At 34.2% G+C, this 20275-nt stretch overlaps 1 pseudogene; it reads left to right on the forward strand.

Moving 5' to 3' along the window:
* The first annotated feature begins 18701 nt into the window (after positions 1 to 18701).
* LOC143627036 (protein EXORDIUM-like 3 pseudogene) lies at positions 18702 to 19781 on the forward strand (annotated as a pseudogene).
* The last annotated feature ends 494 nt before the right edge of the window (positions 19782 to 20275 follow it).

Raw genomic sequence — 20275 nt, forward strand, 5'->3', positions numbered from 1 at the left:
CGTTTGTTAATTAACATTGATTTTCTTAGTAAGTTGAGATATCATATAATCGGTGAATGATAGTGTTGATTGTGTGGGAGTAACAATCTCATTTTCTTGCCTATTTATTTACTTTTAATATCAAGTTATACAACTTGTTAAAAAGACATTACGGGAGACTAACACGATGATGTTTAATGCGTTCAAATCAACCACACCTTCGTCCCTAATTGACATTATACCATCAACTTTATGGTCCTAAACTGATGACAACTGACCTGTATGAAATAAACATCTTGAGTTTACTGGATTATATATCGATGATGTACTCCGGTAGAGAGATGGGTAAATTTAATATTAGTAAAGAGGTATGACTTAAGATTAATTCAAAATTAAACTTTTATTTTATTGTACATTTTACCTCATGTCCTAATATGTTAAAAATAAAATAGTAACTTTTTTTTTCTTGCTTTAATAACACTTGAATTCTTTTATTTTGGTTATGCTATTCCAAGGCCAACTTTAAATGTGTGTTTTCTTTTTCTTTCCATTTTATTACACAATAGAATACAAACAATAATGAAGCACATATTAGTTTTGTAAGTTGTAAGGAAACAAATACATTAAAAAAAATGGCGACGTATTTAGACCAAACGTAGTAGACGTTGTGGGAGGGGCCTTTTCTCCCAAAACACCCAGGAACACCGCCCCTGGTTTTGGGGTATTTTGGTCTTCAATAAATCTCTCGGCATTTTGTACAAAATGCTTGATGAAAAGGAAGACGGGGCCAAAGAGAAAACCAACCAATGAGGGGAGGGGGGGGGGGGGGGAGGGGCGTTTTAGGGTATTTCTCCTACATATGGCCTTAAAACTACTTTTTTTCTTATATAAGTGTTATTTATGTTTAGTTTTCATAAATGATAAGTAATAAGATAAGACAAGCAGTCCCACACTTGGCATCTTTGCTTTGTAAATGAAAAGGAATTTTGAAAGTTTGATAAAGCATGACAAAGCATGAGTGGGTATCACAAGAACACAAAAGGCAGTAGGCACCACTTGAAAAAAGTAACTCACATTCTCTTTTTTAACTTCTTATACAATGAATTTAATAACACTAATCACTATGTCCAACTCTCATATTGTAAACGTATTTTAAACATTGATAAAACATATTTTAAGTGTCTATTTGAGAAGATTTCTATACCGTTTATTTTATTCACACATATGAAGTATATAACTCATGAAAACTATAATACAACTCATCATAAGTTCATAACATGAACTTTGTTTGTGCGTGAATAATACAAGGGGTTGTGGTTAGAGGTGCATAAATCGGGGTTTTTTTTAAATACCCGGTTCTGGGTATGAAACCAGGTTCGGGTATGACCGGGCATTCAAAAATCGGGTATTGCCAATAACCGGGTCGGGTTCGGATCCGGGTATTGTCTCTAAAAACCATACCCTATGCATCGGCTTATGGTCGGGTAGAACCGGGTATTTGAATACCCTATATTCGGATACTGAAAAAACCTTATTTTCGAGGTTTTTCCGGGTATTTTTTGGGTATAGATTGAGTTTTTCAAGAGGGTTGCACTTTTTAGGGGTATTTATAGGTTTTTTGGGTATAGATCAGATATTTGATAAACCCGACTTCGGGTATTGAAAAACCAGGTTTCGGGTATGGAATCGGTTCCAGTTTTCGGGTATTACTAGGTACAAATCGGGTCCGGTTCCGGGTACGGGTTTTGGTACTGAAATGCATACCATATACGTACCCTACCGGTAGGGTCGGGTACGGGTTCGGGGTATAAAAATCTGGTTCCGGGTTTTTTCGGTCGGGTTCGGGTTTTTTGTGCATGTCTAGTTGTGGTTAAGTGGTTTCATAAATAACATCTAAGTAATAAGTGCAATGTTATACATTATTAAACGTCCATTTATAACACATTTCAATTTGTCCTTTTCTGTTAGTGTATCAAAATCAGATCCTTAATAAAACGAACTTAAGATAGTTGAGGGTGTTGGTTTGTGGCTAGGCAAGCCAAATAGTATTGACTCGATACTATCGTATTTTCGCTCCGCTTTCAAATGATTTTCACGATTTTACATCTTGATTACACTTCACGGGTTGTGTTCAAGTTACACAATGTAAGTGTGTACAATTGTGATTGATGTCTTTTACACGAATAACTATATAGATGATAGAACATGTTCATATTGAAAAAGAGACCTAAGAAAATGAAACTATCAACTACGGGTGTAAACGAGCCATGCCGCTTGCGAACCACTCAAGATTGGAACAATAAAAAACTCGAAACGAGCCAAGCCTCACTAAGCCCGGGCCCGGCCTTTAAAAAATGCTATTTACTTATGAGCCCAAGCTCGAACGTTGTATGACAAGATCGTTTAGGTTCGTCGAGACTTCACAAGCCTAGTGTATTTTAAGTTTTAACCATGTTTAAACCTTTTAACGAGCTTGAGCCAAGTTTTAACTTGTTTAAGATATTCCACACGATCTTAAACCTAGCTTTTAGGTGTCTTTAAGTTTTTCACAAAACATTTATAAAATAATTTAAAATGTCTACAAACTAATTAATAATTAAGAAATAAGTTGAGCCCCAGTCGAACCCAAGCTTGGAAAAATGACTCAAGGGTCGGGCTCGAGCTCCTGTAAGTCAAAACAAGTTGAGCTCGGGCTCGTCTCATTTACACCTCTGGCCGGCACAATCGAGGGATCAACGAGCAATCAAGCTTTGCTCCATATTTGGGACAATCTATATATGATACAAAGTTACTTACAATCTAACATTAACAACAATATCAGCTTGGGCCCGATGCGGTTCTCTTTGGGCTATAGACTCTCACTAATGGGCCGATACAAAGTTTAACCATGTATAACCTTTTAATGAGCTTGAGTCAAGCTTTGACTTGTTTAAGACACTGCACATGAGCTTGGGCCAAGCTTAGTCTTGTTAATGATTTCCTCAAACGATGTAAAAATAATTAAAAGCGTATATAAATTAATTAATAACTAATAAACGAACTTAGCCGGAATCAAGCTCAAGAAAATGACACATAACCAGAGCTCAAGCTCAATCCTAGTCAAGCTCTGACTCAGCTCATTTACACCCCTATCCGACACAATAAGCATTTGTGACGGTCTATAATAGACAAAGTCACAAAGCTACATGGCTACTAACAATCTAACATCTCAGCTTGGGCCTGATTTGTATCACATTGGGCTATGGCCTCTTATCAACAACCCAAAATTTTCAGCTGGGCCTGACTTGTATCACATTGGGCTATATTATAAACAAGCTTATTTTTAAGACACGGGTTGATTTAAGCTTTTTTTTCGAGCCGATCTTGAGTGGTTTACAAGTGTCTCGGCTCGTATACACCACCTAGTTTTCACTCTTTTAGACTTATATGTATTAATTCAACATTACACAACTAGTTTTAATAACAAATGTAACAAAAGTTTATGGGTCATGATTGCCACCATAAACTTTAATTCATACCTCTTTGCCGGTTGAAAAGCACTAACGGATGATGATGATGCTTTTATTAAATATAAAATAAAGTGCTCTCTTGTCTTGGGATTATTGCTTCATGGAAAGTAATGGGCCTAGACAGTGGATTAAGATATGGGCTTGGGACTTGGCAATTATGTATAGTTAGAGGTCACAAAATGGGTATTTTCAGGGATAGGAACCGGACCCGATTCCAGGTGTGGTCAATAAAACTCAAAATCGGGCCAGGTATTAATCGGTTCCGGGTATAGTTAGCATTGATTTGACCTATTTTTTGGGGGTTTCGGGTAGGGTCAGTCCGGGTTTTGACCGGATAACAGGGGAACCGGTTCCAACGGGTATGGGAGAAACCCAAAACTAGGTCGTACACGCAAGTCGGGTACGGATAGATATTCCACCTCTATGCATAGGGGAGTCAATCAGTCAATGCATGCAAATTATCCTAAGTGTGATGAATAGCAATGAGGATGATAGGTGGGTATGGGGTAGATAACAATGGGTTATTTAGTGTTAAACCAATACGAGATTTGATCGATAAAAAATAAAAATAGAGCCCGAAGTATTCAACTTGAAGTTTTTGAATGTAATAACTGGGTGCCCATTAACGTTAACATTCTGGGTAGTAGAGCGAGATTAGACCGGATTCCAACTAAGTTGGCATTACAAACAAGAGGAGTCACTACTGGTTCGCTTCTATGTCGAGAAACGCTATTGGTGTGGCAAGGAGTGGGATATTAGTACAAATTGGATCCAGTTGAAGCATTCTTGACTCGTGACGTTCTAGACTTGCATAAGAATCTCCTAGGCGACGCAAAGAAAAAGAAACTAATACAAGCTATCACACTTGAGGTGCGTTGGTGTATTCAAAAGCGACGAATAATCAATTTTTTTTAAAACTGCTTCGGCTGGTGGAATTTTGGAGGAAAAGACGCTTGGCTATTTATGAGTGAAAAAATATATCAAAATCCATGTCTCTCATGGGCTCAATGGTTTTATTTTATTTTTGATTTTGCCTCCTATGTTATGATGTAAATTGGTGTTACTGGTGTCCATGTAGTTTGGGTGTTTGCTACTAGCACCTTGCTTGTGGTTTTATTAAATAAAAGTTCCATTTACCATCCAAACAAACAAAAAAACAAAAAGATAAAAACTATTATGAGTCAAATCTAAATGAAATAAATGTGAATTACCCCCATCATTCATGCCTATAAACATCAAATCCATCATATAATTGAGGTATAGCTTTTACGTCCTTTTACCCGTCATGTAAATTCCCTGCTTTTAATCTTTGGGCCCAACAAAAGCCCAAATTTTCTATTTTGGTAAAAAAAAAAGTGAAAAAGGCCACCTATTTAGTATTTTACTGATTGAGATTTATGAGTATTATTGATGTAGCGTACTAATGGAGAACCAAGGCTAGTCATGTTGATTCTGTGAATACCCGTAAAGATCCTTCCCCAAACCTCCAAATTGAACCCCAAACGACAAGAATTTGAAAAACCAAATTATTTTAATTCAATTCTGATCAATGATCAGTCACAAAGTTGGTTAACATATTAAATAAACATCCAAAATGGGCTTGGGCCGACACAAACAACCACATGCCCAACAACAGGCCAAAAGAAAACGCAAAAACTAGACAAAAAAAAAGTGGTCCAAAAGTGTATCTAAAAGGCTTATTTTGGAAAAATAAACGGTTCGGTTTATGAGTATTATCCTAGAGGCGCCACAAACCCTTTTCAGCACATACCGGTTCGATTTTAAAACTGGTCTCGAAGTTACAAGGGATTGGTTTTGTTTGAAACCCGATCCGGTTTAAAACCTGGTTTCAACGGAAAAGTTCTCAAAAGGATACAAAATTGGTGGTTCGATTCGGTTTCAAACATGTCTCTCTATAATAACATGCAACGCTTGTATGTTCTGTGGCAACCATATAGTAAATATACAAAACCAAAAATTGTATATCTATGGTGGGTTTGTAATTCCACCAAATTTTTTGTCATTTGGTTTTGGTTTCAAACATGTGTATTGGTTTTGGTTTCAATAATTTCTTGTTATTCATTGATACAAATCATATAGAAGTATTTGTTAGTTGTTTTATTATTATTATTATTATTATTATTATTATTATTATTATATTCATTAAAAAGACAAATAAATTAGTTAAAAATTAGATAAATAAGATAAAGAAAAAGTTAATAGACAATAAGTGACATGTTAAAGTAGAATCTTTCACCTTTCACTTTTGAGACTTTCTTTGACTAACTAGCAAAACGCTTTAAATTTAACAATATTTTTTAAATAAATACATAGTTTACATCTTCAAAAATATTTATAAAACTATATCTAACTAATAAGAAGTCAACAATATACAACCTAGTGACCTACCATCTTCAACATGCATATATTATATATAAAAAAAAAACCCATATATTACATTGACTGATTTTTTATTTATAAGATGTAGATAAATTTTATAAAATTAAAGGGGGCCTAAATTAGAAATAAAGAAGAATATGACAAGGAGTCAATCCAGTGTAGGTGTGATTTGTGGCCCACATGAAGTGGGCCCATGGGCCTGTCCTTTTTCAATAATAATAATAATAATAATAATAATAATAATAATAATATCTCCTACGGGAAAGGTTAGTTGGGCCCAGTAAATACCTGCTCCGTAGTGTTGGTGTCATTTAGCTCGGAAGGTGATATCCACGCGCCGTAAGATGTTCAGAAATTTGTACACCATGGACCCCAATATTCCAGTAACTTGTTTCATCCATCACTACCGTGTCAGGACAGCGCGTGACTGTCACTTTTTATTACTACCATATCATGTCGTCCATCAAAACTATGGGCGTAAATTAGTCGAGCTATTTGAGATCGGCTCATGAAAAAACTCGAGTCTAAAACTAAGTTCATTTAACAAGTCTGAGCCCAAACTTTAGTTATCGAGTTCAATCCAGCTCAAAAGCCTAAACCATTCTGTTAATACTATAATTTTTTATAATATATATTTAATAATTATGAATTAATCTACTTAATATTATAAAAAATAACTAAATACTATACATCATGTCATACATAAAATTACAAATTGAAGAAAACATATTTAAAATGAATATATAAAGTAATTAGGAAATAGTAAACGAGGCGAATTCAAGCTTCAAAAACTACTCACGAGGTGAGTCGAGCTTTAGAAATAGAGATCGAAACGAGTTGTGCTAGAGCTGGAGCTCTATGTAAGTTAAACGAGCCGAGCGCGAGCCTAGTCAAGTTCGGGCTCGGCTCGTTTGCACCCCTAATCAAAACCGACCCATACCTGTTTAATGGCAAAGATTATATTCGAGAACCGATCCTAGGTTTGGCTCTTAGGCGGGTCACTTGGGTCCTAAAACCAATTGTTAGTATTAAATTCGATTTTTGCAGTTTCTAAGTTATATTTGCAAATTTGGACCCGACCCGAACCCAATACGAACCCGAAATTTTTGGTACTTGTAGGACTCAGAAACCGACCCTATCGTATACTATGCGGGTATGATCGGTTTTGCTTGATAGATAAGTTCATGCTCACTCCTAAATATCGATTATACACAACATTAACATATTATTCATTTACTTTTTGACACTGAATTTTTATCATATATATTTTTCCTAGTACCATGTAAGGCTATACAACATGTATGATAAGTGAAATAACTTGAGACGAATTGTTTTATTAATTATACAAGGGTGGTCTACAAAATTTATACATCCTAGCTATATGACTTTAATATTAATAGAATTCTAACTGTATATTGTGTAAATATATACGGCATGTTAACAAGTGAGGGTGTCACCTCTATAGTAACACCCCTAATAAATTTTATCATACTAATAGTAACTTTAATGGACAAATGAATATTAACAGACAATAATTGACAAATGAAATGAACATTAATGGATAAACATACATAAACGACTCTAATGAACAAAAGAGTATAAATGATTAGGGTTTGTTTTATTTTTCACTTGGTTTATTTAGGTAATCTGGTAGAAAACCTAAATAAGACATATTAATTACAAAATATTATACATTACCGGACGGATGTTATTTGACGTTTACGAACAATATTAAAGAATGCGGCATCTGTCCGTGTTCATCCGTTAAGCTTACCAAACAAAACTTTTTTTGTTCATGTCCGGTTCGTTTATTAGATGAACGAACGTAAACGAACTTCTTACCAAACGGACGTCTAGTTCGTTTACAACACTATGCAGAATTGACCGAAAACCCACATTTCCAAATCTATAATATATATATAAACGAAGACATAAAAATTCTACGTGTCGCGATGTGGTCGTTTCCCCCTTTTTTTGGAGTCACCAGATTTGCTTGATTTTTAAATGGAGGCTTCTCATGCATTTGACCCGAATTCATGGGTATGAGTCTTACCAAACCCAGATATTCCTTAAACGGGTTATAGCATCTCATTAAATTAAAAATTATTCTCACCAAATTATTTATGTAAAAATCCTATAAAATAGGATATAATAAAAAATAATATCTTATTTATTTTAAAATATATATGTATATATATATTATTTAAATTAAAAAACCAATTTGATAGTAAAAGAAATAAACGGGTTTGGGTCTCATAAAACCATAAGTATATTATTAACTTTCATAAATATTTTTTATAATTAAAAAACCAATTTCATAATAAAAAAAATAAACGGGTCTTGGGTCTCATCAAAACCATATAACTTTTAAACCGGGTTATAACATCTCATTTATTTGTGAAACAAATTATCATCAAACCATAAGTATATTATTAACTTTCATATAATAAAAAAAATATAAATTAAAAAAATAAATAAATATTAGAACAAACAATATAAAACAACCCCGTAATATAAGGGATAAAAACTAGTAAATAATATTTTAAAATATTTGCGTGTCACAAGCATATGTAACATAAAAAACATGCAAAATTGGAATTTGCCACCTGATATAAACTTATTTGGTATGTTACTATCTTGTAAAGTTTAGGATTCCTTATTTTCATCTACTTTTTACTTATATAACTTGTTTTTTATTAGTTACTCTCTTTTAATTTATAAAAACTCCTTTTTTCCTTCTTTAATAACTTAAAAAAGTCACATTACCCAAACACCTTTATAACTTATAAAAGTTAATAAGTTATAAGAAGGTAAAAATAAGAAATCCCCCCCCCCCCCCTAAAACATATATATATATGGACCACAAGTGTACCCTGTTCGGTTTTTTGTCTTGCATTGGTACGGGTTACGGATGTGATTTTTTTCCAGAATATCGGTGCTTTATCAGTATCCGACTATCCGTATCCATATCAATACCGGTACCCATACCTGTAGTGATTAGTCTATTCGGTACTTTGCTTTTTGGATAAAAAGTAATATTGGTACCGAATTTAAATGTGAATTATTTTTTTCTCTCTTTTTTTTAAATTAATCTGTGTATCACTTCTATTTTTTTAGTACCAATTTAATTTTTTTTGGAATTTAAGAATTTTAATCAATCACTCTTCTATACGATTTTTTAAGAATGCATGATATTTTGAATGCTATTGGAATAATTGGATCAAGAACACGATATTTTGTTGGAAAACACAACCACGACTCTTCTCTTTTACCAAGCTCAATACACGGAGATTAACAAAAGAGATAGTAAAACAAAAGCGGTTCTAAAACGGGTACCGTATCAAAATACCATTACTGATATCGTGGTCCCGTACCAATATATTCGGTAAAGTACCCGGTACCCACTTTTGTTCAGATTCAATACCGATATTTTCGGTGCCAATATCAATCCTTGTCGGAGTCACCAGTGTGTTGTTCTTGTTTCATGTATAGATGCCAATAAAGATGCAAACACATTATATAAAGTGTAGTCAAAAGCTGTTAAAGTTGAAGTGGATAATAGTGTTTCATTGTCATATAGGTTCGGTTATTGGTTATGTCAAAAACAGAAACCGAATCATATTTTAGGTTAATCGGTAATAACCTGACAACCCATCGATTAATACTGTGGTTCAGTTAACTCGATTGAATCGGCCTAGGTTCGTTTAGTTCGATTATTTGCTCACCTCTACTTCATTGGATGACTCAAAACATATACATAGACATAGTATCTTTTCAAGGTTTGATATGACAAAGCCTTTAGGATTCATATAAGAACTAAACTTGTATTTCTCACACATTTTAATAGTTTTTTGTTTTATCTAGTGTCACACATAAAACACATTCTAACAATGTTAAACTCACTTTGGCTACTATCGATGTAAAAAGTATATGTTTTCTTTGGTGACACAATTTGAGAGTAAGAAACAAGAGTTTACATCTTTTTACTAGACATGTTTCTAATCATGCAATTATTTACTCTTGTGAGTGTGTCTCACTTTTTTTTACATCTTTTAAAACTTATTTAAAGAGAGTCTTATTTAACTAAACGGTATCACTAGGCTAAAGATCATATGATTATTGTACGCCTTCTTACTTAGAGATGATCAACAAAACCGGTTCCTGGAACCGAACCGGTGGACCCGAACCGGACCCGAACCGGTTCCTACCCGTTTTTTGTAGGAACCGGACCCTATCTGATTCAACCCGATGATCCGTGACCGGTTCTTGCATTTCTGAGTGGGGGCGGGTAGGAACCGGAACCGAACCGGAACCGGTTCTGGAACCGGAAACGGTTCCTAACCGTTTTTATTGGAAGAAGTATAATACAGTTTTGATGATTTAAGAAAAAAACAGTTTTGATTTTTTTTGAATGGCCAGTTACATACACCAAACTATTACAACACAAACCATATTACATGATCTCACAACGAGAACGAGTACCATGCATGGTTGCAAAAGTCGTTAGGCGTTCCCAGAACAGCGACTGGGGAATTGCGAGTACTCGGTCTATGTGGCGAGTACTCGGACATTATAAATCATAAAGAAACTAAGTTTTGAGAACTTATATATATATATATATATATATATATATATATATATATATGTCAAGTATTATAAATCTACTAACATTTATAACAAAATATGTGAATAACAATATAAAAAATACATCTTTAAATACTAAAGTATCTAAAATTTGAAAATCATTAGTTAAAAAAATGATAGTCATTCTTTAATATTAAAGATATATGAATTATGTATAATTTATTAAAGTCAAAATTGGCTCAAGTTAATCGACTAGATCCAATTGTAGTGGAGGTTGATCACTTTTGATTGATTCCGAGTAACTAGGCGGAATTAAAGAAAGTCGTCTCGATATCGAAGCTTAATCGGGATTTTTACAACCATGGTACCATGTATTCCATTCTAATTCCACAATTTACCTCTATTCCTGACCCATAAGAACGATGGGCCGTCTAATGTCGCCCTTTATCATATTCATAGAAACTCGGCCCATATAAAATATCAACCATTTTGATTTGTGAAAGTGAATTCACACGATTTCAGAAACCATTATTACCTTTACCACAATATATCCAAAGTTCACATATGAAAATTCAACGTGACACACACATAATTATAAATATAGAAATTTTGTACAGTTATGACAAAAGTCAAATGTTATTAATGTTGGCAGTGTATTTTATTTCTCTTCCTATTTAAAGCACCGAGCAATCCACTCCGTGATTGCCTGCCTACTAATTTCTCCCCGCATGGAACCATTTTCTATTTTTTTTTCCCTATTTTTTTCTGTTTTCTAATCATGTATAATATTGTATAAACCTAAAAGTTTATTATTTTTACTTCTTATTATCATTTTACATGACAATCAATCATAGTCATAATTGTGATTTTACGGATTGAATCCAACATAAACTCGTAAAATTAACGTCAACTCGAATAGTTGAATATAACACAGATTCGAAAATACTATCCTATATGTGAACCTAAACATCAAACATGACACAAATATTTGTGGATTGACAAGTTGCTTAACTGACCCAACTTTTCTATGTTCTATGTTCAATTTTTCTTTTGATTATTAAAACTATTTTAATTTTTAAGTTATGACATCCACACACATATTTAAAAAATAACTAGGTTAACCCACGACGCAATGGTCAACCCACGACATAGTAGGTTAACCCGAACCCAACTTTTTTTTTTACCTAAATGTGTTCTCGGGTTCAACCCTAAACTGATATGAGCTCGTTTATATAATAAAAAAGCTGATAAATTTCATATTATGTTTGTGCCATGATTACGTTTTATTAATCCACACTCCTAAATTTCGTACTCTTTTACACTCTTTTTAGGACTGTTATGTGTTATTATAAAAATAAAACCAAAGATTTGTAACATGATAGAAGCACTCAAAGTAGACAATTTCGCTTAACGAGCGAAGACTGGTCGCAATCCAACTTTTGATGCCTTTGTTCAATGATAGATTTCGATTCATTCGAAGGGGTGGCAGTTGTGTAATGAATGTTTATAATCCTTAGAGCACATCTTAATTGCATGTAACGGTTACCATATGTCAAATTATTAGCCAGTATTGTAAAAATCCTTCAATTTTTTGCTTTCTTAGGTCGGGATCTCTTAGAGGTGAAGAGAAAGTCTTCCTACAAACTCGGTTAAATCAAAGACACCCCACACAATAATTCTCATCGCTTGTTTGTGTTTATAGAAGGGCTAGAACGATGACATTTTATAACAAAAAGATATCGATCAATAAATTACTTTAGGTGATTAAAAGCTCATGCTTTCTATGAGTCATATATAGAGCAAAATTTGAGTAGTTAAACCATAACAAGTAGTGTTATTGTACCGGTATCGGTACTACTATGATGAACCAAATCGATACAAACCGGACAAGAAAGTACTCATCGATCGCATAGTAAGGAGGAATCCCACCAGATTAATCACAAGTTTTAAGGAATAAAAATGTTATTTTCAAACTAACAAAATAATCAAAAGTGATCTTATATATTCGGAAATAAATTGACGTTACTATGAAAAAGTAAAATATTAATTTAGAAAGGACCTTCACGCATCATTTCTTATAAATTTTTACGACTTTTCATTCAATAATACACGTACGTGCTATGTTAAAATTCAATTAAATAAATGTAGCACTTGAATTAAAAATCAATTAGGATTCAAAGGTTTTTTTTTTTATTTTTTGTATTAAATCAAGGATAATGAATATACATATGACTAGCAACTTCTATAACTATATTTTACAAATATTTGGAACTATCTTAATTCCCAAATATCTGAATGAGTGTTTCTAAGACTAGATATTAGTCATTCATACTGATTTTAATGCTCTAGTTATGATCCACCCCATAATTTGTATAATCATTTTAAGATCTTTAATTTATGTTTCTTGAAAAAAGTTAATTTGTTTTTTTTTTTCAACTTAAAGTTAAAAGGACACGTCTACCAAGATGCTAGAGTTAAAATCTTTTCGATGATTAAATTTTACTTTTGATTTTATAAAAAGAATAATCCGAAAAATAAGTTTGGAGTAGCTTTACAAAATAGAGATTAAATATTTGTATAAATTTTATATACTTTTAATTTCCTTCAGAAGTGCTTTTGCTAAAATACCACTAAAAGACACGTCATCTTGACCCTCACTTGCTTTGTGACCCCACCTAGGCACTTTGAGTAGTGGTGTCTTTGAATTTGAATTTGAATTTGAATTTGAATTTGAATATACACTTTCGAGTAATTGTTAAAACTATTTAAACTAAATTTCTTTTAAAAAAAATTTAACACCCGTAACGTCAACATTTACAAACCGTCATATCAGTGCAGTATCAGAATTCAAGTTGGTTTAAAGATGTTTTGTTAAAAAATAAGACTGTTAACGGAAGAATTGAATGACAATTAGTTTAAATAATGAAAATCAAATAAACATAACATGTAAAAGATACTGTCTGAAACTAAACATTTTAAAGAACCTGACCCATAAATCATGTATGTTTAAAGGACAAAATTTGTATTTATATCAAAAGAGAATTCAAAAATGTGGTAAGGAGAATAGAGATGGTTGAGTAAGGTCTAACAAGTAGTATTGTTAAATCAAAATATTTCTCTTAATATTGTTATCACATCTCATATGGTTGAATATAATTTATGCAATCATAGGATTTTAATATATTGAAAAATGTATTTCAGAACTAGAAGTACGAAAAGAAAAACCATAAAATACAGACATAGATGGTTTTGATTATTCGATGCAATAAACTAAAGTTGTTCACAATTTAAGAAGTGTTTAAAACTTGTTATGTAAGATTTGACTCTCTAGACTTTGGTAAGCAATACTTAGAATTACAATGCAACATGTATAGTATTAGTATAAGCAACATAATAGGGTTTTCCAACATCTAATAATTATCTATATTAATCAAAATATTTATAAGCAAAAGCATATAAACACACATTAACTTGTGTGTGTGTTTTTCGAACAAGCATTTGAAACTGCTCCTAAGACTACTCTCATTGGCAATCTCATAATGAGATTGGTGATTCTAAATTTTAAAAAAAAATATAAAGCAATCTAGATTGGCAAACCCAAATTGCAATCTAAACTAACCCTCAATAACATAATTACTCAATTAACTTTTAATATTCGAACTAAAATAATAATTAAATACACGATATTTCTTAAAAAATTATGAACATTCTGATATAAATTTTATTATAAACAGACGTCGTTAAAAAAATATTTTTTTTAAGTTGGGATGGTCTGTGAATGTGTGTGAGAAATTGAGTATGGTTGTGTGTAGATAGAAAAAAGAGATATTATTATTTTAATAAAGATTGGGTTATGAGAGATTGTGAATGGGTTCATTCTAATACCTGAGTGATTCTTTTTGAAACCTGATGTCAATTGACCATACTGTTTGACATTTCAAACCTGACTTACACAAGATTGGAAACACCATTAAAAAGGAACCCATTACAAAAAAAAAAACCCTTCTTAAGCATCACTCATTCATATAATTGTGTGTAATAAAGCTATAAATAATTAAAATAGTAAAATTGAGCTAAAATTTAAGAACGGGGAGCATGATTCCGGACGTCCGGTAGGGACCTTTCTACTTAAGTGGGTCCTACATGAATTTAGTTTCGGAGATATTTACAATTTACATGACTTGTATTTTATTATTTCATAAAACTTTTAAAATTTTGCATATATATAATAAAATAAATTTTATATAAAGGTAAGTTTCACTAAAATATCATTTAAGTTATAAAATTATATTCCAACTCTTTAAAAACAACAAAACAACTGTAATGGTTGAATAATCGATAATGAAACATTATGCACATAACTTGCTAAGACTGTCCAAATCTTTTGACGCTTGTTTAAAAAATGTCTGGTAAGGACTTGCTTGATTTCGGCTCGATTTTTAAACGAGCCAAACAACAAGCAAGCTCTCGCTTAATTTGACTCGGCTCGTAAATTACACTTGTCACACCCCGACCAAAGGCGGCGGAACATGCCGGGGTGCAACGATTGCTCATAAGCGCATGACACTATTTAAAGCGACAATATTTAACAAACTCATTTCATTTCACAACATCGCAAATGTCACATAACCAAATATTCATAACTCAAATACAACAAAATATAACAAAATATAGCAAATCAAATATTGTTCATTTTTGCTAATATCCTAACGGTATTTGTGATGTTTTCTTCACCGAACTCCATAATCAACCTAGATGCAAACCTGTAACATTTCATAAAATAAAGTTTATCAACACAAAGGTTGGTGAGCAATTCATAAGTTTGAACAATAGATATATAGTATGAAAAGCCACAAAACTAGTATACAAAACCATAAATAATAGCTATAAACTTGGATAAATAGTTATCGCTAACAAGTTAGCGACACCCAACTATAAGGGGTTGCCAAATAGTTTAGGATTTTATAGTTATCGTTAATTGCATTACGTTAACGACACCTTGCCATGAGGGGTTGCCAAATGGTCTAGGATTTATAGTTCCACCATCCAAAAGCGATAAACACATAGTCAAATAAGCATAGAACACCAAATCGAGCAATTATTCAAGTAAGGTATACAACAACGTTTGTGGTTTAAGACCCAAGTATAAAACATTTAGTTTTGATAAGTTGAAATGTCACCCCCAAAATAAAAGATAGAAAACGGGGTATGAAGTTACTCACGTTCAAGTAATAAACTTGAAAGATTGATTATTTGGAGATTTGCCGGAACGACGAGTTTAACGTATGAAGCCTAAATAAAAGAAAGTCTTGGATTTAGAAAGGTTGTCTTGAAGATCTTTAAATAAAATAATTGTTGCAAAAACTAATCAATTAAAGTTCAAGGTTTAAAATGTAACTATTTAAGAATTTATAATAATAACCCTTTTAAAAAATGTAAGTTTGCTCAAAACAGGGTTAAAGTATATAACCTTAATATTTACTTAACCAATGTTAAGTAATAAGGTGGGGAAAATGCTAAAATGCAAGTTCCATTAGGCTAAAGATACTAAAACGGGTTTTTAACGAGTGTTCGGGTTGTCGGTTCGGGTCTTGACAAATGGTCCAACCCAAAGTCAACTTTCCAAAATATTAATTGTTATGAGATAACTCATTAAAACATACTAACACTTAACCAAGTACGTAGATCTATTGTTTAGAACTAACAACGCAATTTAAGCGAGTGTTCGGTTTTGTCGGTCCAAACTATGTTATGAGATCAAGTTGGATCCAACTATTCAAAGTACTTAAGAAAAATAATTAAAATCAGTTTGTAAACTATTTTTTAAAGAAATATACGAGTCTTGATAACTAAAAACACACTTGTGTGTCTTAAGCGAGTAAAAGTCGGTATAGTTCGGTCTCCATCTCACAAATAGTTCATAGATGGTTTCTACATGCCCAAATATCATAGAACTTGTATATTGGTTTATAAATGAAGAAAACTTAAATTTTACAACAAAAAAAGTTAACTACAAGTCTTTTAAGCAAAAGTTTCGGTTTAGTTCGGTTTCCATCTCCCAACGAGTTCATAGATGGATTCCATATGCTTAATATCAAAGAACTTGTAAAAATGATTTTTGAAACTCAAATCTAGCAATAAACATGTTTAAACAACTATTTTAACAAAACTAGTAAACAAAAGTTCGGTTTCCGGTTTGGACTAGTTTCGGTTAAACCGAGGTTAGTCTTATACAAACCCACACCATGGAACTTGTAAATAAGATGAACAAACTAAAGGGTTAGAAGTTAGTCATAAGTGATATGTATAATAAGTTACGTGTGTGTAAATATATATCAAGAACACGAAGTCTTCCATGAAGCCTTGCCTTATGACATTCGAAACTTAACCAACCAAAGTCGGTGAAGTAACAAATAAAGGAAACAAGGGGTGTGTATTATATATATGTTGTACCACAATATTCAAGAGTTAGTAATGTTAGATGAACAAGTTAGAATGAAAGACTATAGTTAGTTTGACTTGAGAAGTCAAAACTTAAAAAATACATAAGAAATAACAACCTTGAATCTATGGAGTTTGAGAGAGTTTTTTGGAGATGTAGCAAGAGTAAAATGAAGAAGATGGGTGTGTATATATAGGGAAGGAGTGAAGGGTTGAGCATAAAGATTCTTTTATGGTTTGCATAAAAATTGGTATGTTTAAATGGTCAAACAATGCATAATATAAAAAAAAACAATATTTTATATATTTTAAATGACAAGATCCAATATTTTATATATTTGAAATGTTCGGGTTACAAACGGGTCGGGTTTACATAACAAAAGTGACCCGAAATTGACGAATGTCACAACACTACACAAAGAGAGTAATGAAATTAGGAAATGTATAATAATCTTTCCTACAACAATACAATCTAAATTTGACTAATATACAAAAAGATATACATCTAATAATAACCTCTTACAAACTTTTATCAAGTTAACTAATTCCCTGCTGTCAATTACCTAGCTAGCAATCTCTTCACAAAATAATATCTTAGGTGCTGTTTGTTTTTGCAGACATAAACTGTCTGCAAGCTGATTTCATCTGTTTTCATGTCTGCAACTGAAGATGTGGTCTGAAGATCTGCAAGCTGAAAATATAAGACTGTTTGTTTTTATAAGCTGATACTGTCTGCATAACTGTCAAACTTATCTCACAAGATAGAAGTCATTTATTCAAGTTACATCTAGTTTTTAGTCTTTGCCTGCCATGCCGATTTGGTTTTGGTGGGTGGTGGAAGGTGGTGGTGGTGGATGGTGGTAGTGGCGGCGGACGGTGGGTAGTGGCGGTGGATGGTGGTGGTGGACAATGGGTGGTGGTGATGGATGGTTTTGGTTGGTGGTGGACGGTGGTGGTGATGGATGGTGGTGGTGGTGGGTGATGGATGGTGGTGGTGGCGGTGATGGATGGTGGTGGTGGTGATGGATGGTGGTGGTGATGGATGGTGGGTGGTGGACGGTGGTGGTGATGGATGGTGGTGGTGGTGGCGGACGGTGGTGGTGATGGATGGTGGGTGGTGGACGGTGGTGGTGATGGATGGTGGTGGTGGTGGCGGACGGTGGTGGTGATGGATGGTGGGTGGTGGACGGTGGTGGTGATGGATGGTGGGTGGTGGACGGTGGTGGTGGCGGTGATGGATGGTGGTGGTGGTGGCGGTGATGGATGGTGGTGGTGGTGGGTGATGGATGGTGGTGGTGGCGGTGATGGATGGTGGTGGTGGTGGTGGACGGTGGTGGTGATGGATGGTGGGTGGTGGACGGTGGTGGTGGCGGTGGATGGTGGTGGACGGTGGCGGCGGGGTACGGGGGTGGTGGTGGCGGCGTACGGTGGGTGGTGGTGTTGGCGGACGGTGGTAGGAGCAGTGGATGAGAGGGTGGCTGCAAAGGGAGAAGAGTAGGGTTTTTTTGTGAAGATGTTTTAAGCAAGATTTCCTTGCTTTTCTTTTAAGATGAAAGAAGATAACTTCAGATCTGTTTTAAAAAAAAAAACAAACAGTCTTCAAGGGTAATGTCTGCGCGCCTGCAGACATTAGCTCCCTTGAAGATCTTTGAAGAAAAAACAAACACCCCCTTAGTACTTATATCAAACTTATGTATCAACATTCACACACACACGTATATATATATATATATATATATATATATATATATATAAACCATGTCTTAGTCTCCGAAGCATATGTCACCTATAGTACCACTTTTAAGTCTTAACCACTCTACTAAAATGTGGTGCTCCTCCACCCGCAACGACAGTTCGTCGTCACCGCCTCTAGTGACACTAGCTCTCCTTTCTTTCTTATTATTTTTCGTCCACCCGTCGCTCGGATGGCGCCCGTGGCCGAACCAGACATACAACACGACCGAGCTCCAATTCGGAAGCAATAAAAAGTATGAAGGTTCGTCCGAATTCGTCAAATTAAAATACCACATGGGTCCGGTTCTAACCGAGAACATCACCGTGCATATTATATGGTACGGCACGTGGCCGAACGCGCACAAACGTATTATTCGTGAGTTTATTAACTCGATATCCGGATCCAGCCACCGATCACCATCAGTGTCTGGATGGTGGAAGACCGTCCAGCTGTACACTGATCAAACTGACTCCAACGTCTCCCGAACTATCCAGCTCGGGAGAGAGAAAAACGACAGGCTTTTATCACATGGTAAAACCCTGACACGTTTATCCATACAGTCAGTTATAAAATCAGCAATAACTGCCAAAACAAAACCGTTACCGGTACAACCCAAAGGTGGGCTGTACCTTTTACTCACCTCGGAAGACGTGTACGTTCAGGACTTTTGTCGGAACGTATGTGGGTTCCACTACTTTACCTACCCATCAATAGTGGGGTACACATTACCTTACGCATGGGTAGGTAACTCAGCAAAGCTGTGTCCGGGTACCTGTGCGTACCCGTTCGCAGTTCCCGAATACATCCCGGGGTTAAAACCGTTGAAGGCGCCCAACGGTGACGTCGGGATTGACGGGATGATCAGCGTGATCGGTCACGAGATCGCTGAGGTCGCGTCGAACCCGTTGGTCAACGCGTGGTACGCCGGGCAGGACCCGACGTTCCCCGTGGAGATTGCGGACTTGTGCGAAGGGATTTACGGGACCGGCGGAGGTGGGTCTTACACCGGGCAAATGTTGAATGATGGAGATGGTGCTACTTATAATATGCAAGGGATTAGAAGAAGGTTTTTGGTGCAGTGGGTGTGGAACCATGTGGTTAATTACTGCACTGGTCCGAATGCACTTGATTGATTGAAATAGAGAGGACTTACTTGAGTATGTTTTGTTTTTGCTTATTTGTTTGCTTTACAATTGTGTTTTTTTTTTTGTGAAAAACAAATGTTTTCATTAATATATAATTAATGAAGTTAATTTATCTATGCTTGTTAATTTTAATTATCATGTTCAAATTTAAATATAAACTAGTTTTGTACGGAGTAATTTGCATTAATGCGTTTTTGGTTGCTATGAGTTAAATTTGTTAGGATACCATGTTGTACTAAATCAAAAAAAATTATTAACAATTAATAAATGTTTGAAATACTCGTAAAACTTGTGATACAAAAAATAACATATTTAAAACAGTTTTTGTTCGGTTGGTAAAATCCGGGAATTATGGGATCGAGTTGTCACGAATTCGATTGGTAAAATCCGGGGATTATGATACTGGGACAAACAAAACTTGTATAGCGTGTATATTGTGTATGATTCAAAAAATATAATATTTAAAAGTTTTTTTATTTGAT

This window comes from Bidens hawaiensis, unplaced genomic scaffold, assembly GCF_021521415.1.
Source record: "Bidens hawaiensis isolate Kalapana, Puna unplaced genomic scaffold, B.hawaiensis_p1.1 tig00004595_1, whole genome shotgun sequence".
NCBI lineage: Eukaryota > Viridiplantae > Streptophyta > Magnoliopsida > Asterales > Asteraceae > Bidens > Bidens hawaiensis.